Raw genomic sequence first — 9,380 nt, forward strand, 5'->3', positions numbered from 1 at the left:
TCTTACATAGAGCGCTCTACGTTACGGATGCGGGAACACGGATATTTAAGGACGATGTTCGGATAAACTTAGCTTGTAATTTATCCGGATGCAAAGCGCATTGGTTTATATATGGTCTTTGTATAAAAGTTTTCAATTAAATAAGAAAAGACTTCAGGTAAAGTAATATTTGAGGCGAAATCGGCAAGGGTAGAAAACATATTAGAGAGGATGCTGCGTACGTCAACCTGCTGTTGTTTTTGTTGTTAACTGTAGATATTTCGCAACTATTTGGTATAAAACACACCAAATACTACACCAGAGAACATATGACGTTTATTTGAATGTGTTCATTCATTTAAAATGGTAAAAATTGAGACGGATGCCATGATAAGTTACGTTGCAGACACACGAAAAGACAGCGCAGCGTTCCAGCACCTTCCTTTACCTAACGTACTCTGGAGTCTACCTTCATTTGAAAACCAATGAATCAGATCACTTGAGCAAAAGTTTTATACTTACATAGTGTCTGAATTAGGTTAATTCACCATGGATGTCTAATGTTTCCTCCATTTACATCTATAGTGTTAGCTTTTCACTGTGTATCAACTTAGCAAAACTTCCGGATGCCTATATATGCGCTGATTTATAACAGGTAGCCTCATCGATTTCATTGCTTGTCGCTCGCTTGATGCTTCTGCCCGCCTAATCAAATCAAAATAGGTTAGGCCGGTTGATGAGAGTTGCATCGTTCCGTAACGGCTAACACGTTCCGTGATAAGTTTTATTGATTTTATTGGAAAATTCCATGTATCAAAGGGGCCACGGTATGAAGTGGCAGATTTTCGAAAATGGATAAATATGCGAATTGTTTTTTTCTGGTTACTTAGCTCGACAGTACATATTCATACATACATAGCTTATATATCAAAACAACAAGCGTCCGCTCGCAAATCTGACAACGGTTGAATTATGATCATCTCAGATACCTAATCGGATACGAGTCCCTATATTGATAACACGAAAGATCATTAGTACGAAAATACGGGTACCCCATATTGACCTTAGGCTACGCAACACCCCCTTGGATAAGGTCGCGCTGCTGATGAACGTGTCCAATGCCCGCGTCACAATGATTTGCGTCTACTTCGTATGGGCTTACGAAATCCTGATGCTTTCAATTACCTTGTTAAAGGCGTTCAACATACGGCGGTAGTAACGCTGCCGAACTATAATGAAGAACTATAGACAAATTATACTACTATACACTGAGCCATATTTAGTAACTAGGATAATGATGATTTGGACGAACTTTCAGTTGCCGTATAGGCTCGTCGGTAGACATTAACTACCAGGCAATTCTGAAACTACTCGCTCTGGTCCCACATGAGTTCCCATACATATGAACTAGCTAAACAGCTACTAAGTCGATGAAATTTTCTTAGAATTCATACCAATCACTAGCTTTGATTTCTAGCCATCCCGCTAGATGGCGCAACTTTCATTTTCAATCGTTCATTCTAAAGGTATATGTATTGCTATTGATCCCTTTGTGTATTTGTGAGCGTTCGTTCTAAGCCGGCGACTCGAAGGACTACGAGTTCCCTATCCGAAGTACTGATCACCAATGTGCAAAACGATAATGTGTTGACGTTTCACATTGCGACAACGCCGTGTACGTCTCAAGTGAACCGGGCGTGATCAATGAAAGATCGTCAAACCCACTTTTTAAATTGTCCGGCTGCTTTTTACGTGTACTCGTAAAATTCAACGTTGGTAACGATTTCCGACACAATTATTTACCTTAGTATAAAACTATTTCGTATCCGGTAATCTTGATTACAAGTTAATACGACACTTTGATGCACTCAACAAATTGTAGTTTCTAACTATCGACGAAAAATTGAAATGAATAGACTAAGATATCTTGAAACTGTGAGATTTGGTTTGTACACCCCATTTCTAGATACGATACTATAAAGTATACTTTGTTTTCGAATGAACAATACGTCTTTCGCTTCTAATACAATCGTAACTGTCCTATATTCTTTTTATAGTGGACGCTTTGGCCATATTTACAATGGAAATTGCCAACGGAGCGAGCATTAATATTTGACAAGGCCGCGGCTTCAGGAAGTTTTCTTTATGTATACACGTATAATTTGAAATAGAAAATTACTTTCTGATCGAACAAAGCAGAAAGCAAGCTTCTTGCTCTACGTGCGCTGCGCTTACGAAAAAAAAGATTATGTTGTTTTCAAATCAAGCGGGCAAATCGATTAGATTATTCGAAAAAAGAAAAAAAAATTTGGGGGGGATAAAAAGTTATTTGACTTTCTGGTTAGAAAAGTAACATCGCCTTAAATGGACTTCTGGGATTTGTAGCCTGAAAAACCGATGACAGTTCAGTGCTACGAACAAACCATGTACAGACGTGCCAGGATAACCTAGAACCTTATGAACACTGACATGGACCTGAAGCGGCGTAAAACTGAAAATCCTAAACAGGAGCTTTGAGTTCGTGAAGGACGTTTTTAGCTATCATCTGCTAATGGAGATGACTAGGGATAGATTGCTTCCTATCTGTTATAGTCGTATCAAAGGAGCTTGTTCTCTCTTTTCGACATAAAGCTCGCAATAACGAACGTAGCAGACGTTTCAGGACTACTTACGTAGCAATTAACAAAATAGTTATATAGGGGTCCTAAGCTAGCTCAGAAAGGAGATTCCATTTATCGACACAATTGCACTACGGTACATTTGAATCTATTTTGTAGATAGATGGTTAACAAAAGCTATTGGATTCAAGAAAGGACAAACGAAGAGCATGGCGGCACGAAATTCTACGTATGAAACATAACTGGCGGTAGGTACGCTATACGATGGCGATTCTACTCTTATCGATAACATAGCTGCTATTATTTCTAGACAACGTACTTACGTTGCTTTGTTGTTGAACACAGTAACTTATTTATACATTGTTTTTCACTGCTGCGGCGGTTTAGCTCCAGCCGTTCGCTCTGTCTTGAGGTAGAGGTACGTCCCTATTTCCACCCTGTTCCATGCCAAATTTCTATTGTCGACTTGAGAGTTTTTTGTTCACCAGCTCAATTCTAAAGTGAACCTGCTCACTTTTCAGTAAGGGGGGTAAGTTTTGCTAAACTTATCTGCGGTTTCGCTTACAGGCCTATAAAAGAACGCTATAGTAACAACAGGTCACAGTAATTATTTGCCTACGTTAGAATTTGAACTATTAACAGGCGCACGTTCATCGTTACCATGGTAACCCATTAAAGGAACTTCGCGTTAGCTTTCCTGTCAACGCCGGCCCTCGTAACTGAAAAGTCAAAAAGTACAAGTTACCAAGAAAGCAAATCGCAGCGTTCTATCACCGTTCAAATGAAGCTCCGCACTATAGATGTTTACATGAAACAGCATGAGGGTATAATATAGTAAAAAATTTACGGTGCATTGCTGAGGGTGCCCACGTGATTGGTACCGCCAACGCTGAGCGCAAAAAGCCAACCACTAATAGAATCAAAGATGCCATCGGCAAATAAAACCAACATTAGTTTTGGCCTCCAGAAATTATAGAATGGAAAGGCCGACAGAATCAAGGACAAACCAGACCAGATAAAAATTAACATCGATTTCAGGATTCAGAAGATTGCTCCTTAAAACGAAATCGCTACCGAAAGAATAGTAGTTCTGTTGCGATTTCAGCCAAGAGAAAGTACGGCAAAATGGCAAACTTTCTTTAGTGCCTAATGGGGCGATGATTTCAACACGATCTGCACCTAACATACTCTACTAAGTACAACAACAGTCAGGATACAAATCCTATTCGACGTTTGGCGAAGAGAGACTATAGGGTCTTATCTAAATAAGCACTTCAATATATGAACGCAATTAAATCTCCTGCCAATCGAACGCATTTGACATAACTTCCAAATAGGAAGTTGGACTAGACACCGTACATAACAGCTCTACAAGTTCTTTTCGATGCGGCGGATAGAAGTCCCATTAATTTCTACAAGAGCCGACACTCGTTCAGACGGTAAATCGTATGAGTGGCACAATTATTACAGCCGAGGTGAGCAAAAATGCCAGCTTTATATACATAGTTAGATTCTACGATATCGTTTATTTATCGCTTCACTAAATAGGAATAGCAATCAGTCGTCAAATAGTTTTCCAAAAAAAAACGGCAAAAGTATGGCCATAGTTTTACTGTTTTAACCATCGACACCTTGCATTTGAATTCAGTAGCACTTAGACATAATCTTTAACTTAAACAACTAGGTACAGGTTTTACCCGCATTTCACAGTCAATATTCCCAGCAGAAAATACAATTCCAACAATAATGACGAAAAAAGCCAATAACGTAATTTTGCTAGCAGGAAGACTCACGTAAAAAACGTGCCTCACAGCACATTATAATACTTCTGGCTACGACACGACACACATCTGCAAATCTGTCTATAAATACACGGCTATAGCTGACTAAGCAGGCAGCGACCGGGCCGGCTTCTGCACAGTTTCTAATGAAAAAGTCTGTCAGACCAAAGGGATGTAGCTCGGGGCAGCAGCGTCGAGGGCCGTTGAGCTATCAGCGGTCATCGTGACGTCCTTGGCCAGCACGTAGACAAGCCCGATAGGCCAATGACCGTTACACGACAGGACTAGCGACAACTGAGGCAGATCACTGGCATCGCCGACAAGCAACAACTCAAACCCGATAAAAAAACACCCTGTTTACCACGACAGCCGTTTGTTACTGCTGATGCTGAAGGAGAACATTCTAGGCATAAAACAAACGAGCAGCTACAAAGATAACTGAGATAATAGTACCGGCGTTAGCAAACACCGAGTGGGAAAAATATAACAAAAACAACAGAACCGCAAGTAACCACGAAAGAAGGAACGACGACAAAGTTCTCACGTAGCAACCGCTATCAGGACAATTGCATCGCCCTCTATTAGATTTTGATTTTTTTTAATGAAAAAAAGTCTAATTTGATGGTGGAATACTAGCGACTATAGCAATTGGGTATTATTCAGCGATCTGATGCTTCATAAACTGACATCAGTATGGCATAGAATAAAGGTGTGAAGCCAATATTTTGGTTTTAGTGATTGAGTCGGCATTACTCTGCTACAACCAGATATATTAACACGATCGAATAGAAATAAATACGCAGCCCCAGGGCAAAAGTTGTGTTAAAATACGATTATTGCGTGAGAGCGCAATAATCGTATTTCATATTAGCGTGAGAAGGATTGTCTAGCGCAGCGAGTGTGATATTTATGCTTGTTTTTGGAGTTTTGTAAGTTTGTTATTCACACCAATTGCGTAGTAAATATATATATATATATATATATATGCATAGTAACTTGGGATCTTCGCTTTTCGAGGCAAGCTTCTGTTATTTAGGCAAAAACTTCTAGTCGACCAGCTATTTTTCCTTGAAACCTTATTTAGCCTACTGTCATTTAAAGGCCTCACATGTGTCATTAGGCCTCTCGGAGCCGCGACCGCTTTACAAACGATGTTATAAAAAAGAAATATCCGACGCCCACGTGCATTGACATCGGAAACATGCCAATCGATTGTGGGCAGACTTTATAGATTCACGAATCAACAAGATGTCACTCGATGTCTTCGTTACTCTACCCATTAATCCAACTAATCTACTTTATGTTTCCATGGGCGAAAAATGCGGCATATCTATTTGGAGCATTTATTCTTATACACATCTAAGCTACAAGTTATTAACTTTTTTTTGCGTTTCAAGAGAATACAATGGCTTATTTACATGAACAGTGATAAGCCTAAGTAGACCCTATCCATATCTTTCGTTTTGATAGCTTGTTTGACTCAGAGTTCGTCTGCTATTTGACGAGCAGAACACAACAGGGACTGGAAATTCAGTCCGGGCGAACGCAGGCAATGCCTAAATATTCTCGTTTGTCATTCCTCAAATAGCCTTAGACCCGTTGTCGCTTATATCTGGTTCTTGATTTTTTTGCCACTATATACCGGTTATTTGGGTCTGCCCCAAATGACAGTAATTGTTAGTTTTTTTTAGGGCTGAAGAGTTGACTTAAGTAGCCGTAAACTTACCGCTGTCTGCTTTTAAACGCACATTGAGAGCTGGTACCATCCAGCCAAAAGTGCATTTTTTTGTCAGCCAATCCGCGAATTGGATCTGATAAACGTGTCTACAGGGTAGCCTAACAGGGGTTTTCACAAGCAGCCCAACAGCGGTTCGCGAGTCGACGGACCATCTATTCATTGAGTAACTGTTTACGTGGCAAAAAATCTTTACCTCGAATAGAGGGAGTTTCACTTTAAAGATGAGGGTGTCTGTAGATTTGTTTAAATTTTAGGGTAAACGACTGGTTCGGTAAGTATCTGGCCGTTTAAGTATCGTTTTGAAACTTAAATGAACGCAGTGATCTGCCCATCTTCAGACGTATCACTCCTTTCTTTCATAAGCGTTAAGAGGTCATTGTATGCATGGAACTAGCTGATTGGCAACATTTCGAAATTTGAGGCCCTGAACATGGTGTGTTATGTAGTAGTCAAATATACGTCAAGGGTACGAGTGCACAGTACCCTCCCGTAATGTCAAGCGTTGTTATATAACTCGGTGACGTAGTTTTCTACGGTGAACCTTTGAGATATTTTGCTAAAATGTTGTCAGCGCCTACACCGTAGTCCACCCACGGTCGTAGTGCCATTTCTAGCTGTAGATATTAAATGATGTGCTACCCGTCCGACAATGTGCTCGATTTAAATATAGAATAACGTTCAACCCTGTCGAAAAATAACTTCACGCCGTGGGCCTAGATATGACTAAGGGTCTTGGTACAATGATGTGTAAGGGACAAAAAAGCAAGGGAGATTTTTTTAAGATGTCGTAGATCAATTACGTTTTTTTCATTCGAGTCATTTAATGATTTTTAGATTTGAGGTACATTTTATAATGATTCGAAAACATCTAGACGCACCCCAAAACCTGATCACCTCCGTAACTGCTAAAACCTTGAAAATCCCACCAAATTGTAATTCACAAGATGATTCTTTGTGATTTTTTCCAGTGATTGGTTATTATTAAGTATCTCCGATTTAATAAACAGGTTGGAAAATACGCAACTTGAAATATCAACCTAGAATTTTACGATTGTGGATGATAACGCAAAGCAAAAAAGAGTATTTGCGTAAAAAGCCGATCTTGCACATTAGGCGTCATACTCTCTACACGCATAAGCTGAAAATATAGGAAAACAAATCGGTGCGAAAAATCGATGGCAGCATAACTTGAAACATCGGATGTTCTATACTAAGTATAATTTCGTTTAATGTAGATATTTATATTCAGTACATTTCGCTTTATAGTGACCTGTCAAAGCCAGACATCTGCAGGCGGGCTTAAAGTAGTAAATGTTCTCTTCTATTGTAAGGGAAATAGATTCAGCCACGCCCCTGCTTCTGCTGGCTTTAATCCCTGACTATCGATAAGGATAAATTCTGGATATGTGCCTTAAGTGTGACGTATAAAATTCATCCTCGTCAGTTGGAACTACATAGACAGGTGGGATCTCTATAATAAGCGACCTCTGTTTAGACGATGCTGCTCTCACCTACAAATAACGGACGGCAAACCACTCGTTAGAACAAGCCGCAGCCTTCACAGCTGACTTGTTTCGTATGCATTATACATACAATCAATGTAAAAGTGGTTGCTCAATCAATGTTCAACTGTCATCATCGAAATTCTGTTTTTTTCATTCTTTTGGTTAAGTCGTCAGAGATTTGGCGCCTTCGGCGATCTGGCCTCGATCATTACTGCACAAGTTGCCATTAAAGCTATAACAATGTTTTTCAGACATCTGACAGACAATGACATCTATCTAGATGTGTTAAGCCTTGAGAATATTGTCTTAGCCAAAAAAAACTGTCTAGAACCTGCTTCGTCATTTCGATGGCGTAATCAAATTTTATACAATGGCGTGGGCCTGTAAAGACAGCAGCGAAAGAAATGCATACAGTTAAATACTGATTTTCATCGGATGTCTCTGATCATGCGACGTTCTCGGTTGTGTTAAGCGTCTTGTCGTTCGCTGCATCTGTACATGGGAGTACGATTCCATGACGTTTACCTCGTCACTCGTTATCGTTCCCGTATACAGGTCTATTTGTGTGACTATGTATTTATACTTCAGTCTATTTACGATTCGTGACTGCCACGTCCCCGACGTCGGTTTCTCTGACGTGTCCAAATGGTTCCGATGCGCTTTCCATTAATTTAGATTAACACTTAGCAGCCAGACACGTCAGCTCAGCACGATATACCCATAAACGGTTCAATACTTGCAGACAGAGCGATAGAAAGCTGGGTTTCATTGCATACTGCGATATTAGTATCGATCACCGCAGTGACCCCGTAGCAAAAATCGAACTAAACAACACACAAGTTTTTTGTTAGAAAAAAATCCTAGTGTTTATGTCAACACTTGCAGCTAGTTAATCAGTAATTATGCTTGGGCAAAATGCTATTTTATGGGCTTCTTGGGCTGGCGCTAGTGTGTTAGTAAAATGTTATAAGAATCAACACGCAGAGATAATATAGATTGTAGATATTCTGATGCTAAAAGTATGTGCATACCAACAGGCCTATGTGTACATAATTGTCTTTTAATTAGAAATCATGTCAGTTTCAAGGGGTTCTCTCAAATCCGAAAATAAGATTTTAATAATAAGCGTGCCTTAAACGACGTCGGTAAACGTAAATTCACTGCGGCGTCGCTTACATATGCCAAACACACATATACTAGCCCAAATACTAAATTTGGGCTGATAGCAGATTAGAAGCTACAAAAATGCAAAGGCCTAAAACGGGCCAATAAGCAAAAAAGGTGCAAAAAGGCGCAGAAGATCTCAAAAAGACGAACCGCTGCAGATTTTTTAGATGACCCCATAGAAATTGACCTTCTGCTTCTGAGAACGACTGCACGAGTTTCTGAGAAAAAAATTCCAGTGTGTATCAAACTTGGCTTTTGGGCGAATTTTTAATTCATTCTCGAGATCCCGAAGCTGAACTCGATTGAGAATCTTCTGGTTTGCTTCCTCTGGGTCCTTCTCAAATTTTCCAGAAGCCGCACGAAAACCGCATCGATTTCGGACGAAAAAGGAACTTTAAGGTTCTCGGTAGAGGTTTATCCATCGCAAAAAGATTGGACAACGGCTAAGTTCCGCTCAAGTTCCCAAAACAGCGCAGTGTTCTTCGCATGACCGATTTGTTGTTTCCTTCTAAAAAAACTGGCTTTTGTTTGCTAGTAAAACCAACGCACGCTCGAAACATCTTGTAACTTTCTTTACTACTTTCCAGTGTTT

The 9,380-nt window shown here is 39.9% G+C and overlaps 1 long non-coding RNA gene across 1 annotated transcript; it reads right to left on the minus strand.

Moving 5' to 3' along the window:
- Positions 1–243: 243 nt before the first annotated feature.
- LOC111245639 (uncharacterized) lies at positions 244–5,089 on the minus strand. The gene is made up of 3 exons (XR_002671409.2): positions 4,391–5,089; positions 2,921–3,316; positions 244–684 (listed from the first exon to the last, which is right to left on the minus strand). It is a non-coding gene; the product is annotated as an uncharacterized LOC111245639 (long non-coding RNA).
- Between the last annotated feature and the right edge of the window lie 4,291 nt (positions 5,090–9,380).

The sequence above is a fragment of the Varroa destructor genome, unplaced genomic scaffold, assembly GCF_002443255.2.
Source record: "Varroa destructor unplaced genomic scaffold, Vdes_3.0 BEIS01000002.1, whole genome shotgun sequence".
Taxonomy (NCBI): Eukaryota; Metazoa; Arthropoda; class Arachnida; order Mesostigmata; family Varroidae; genus Varroa; species Varroa destructor.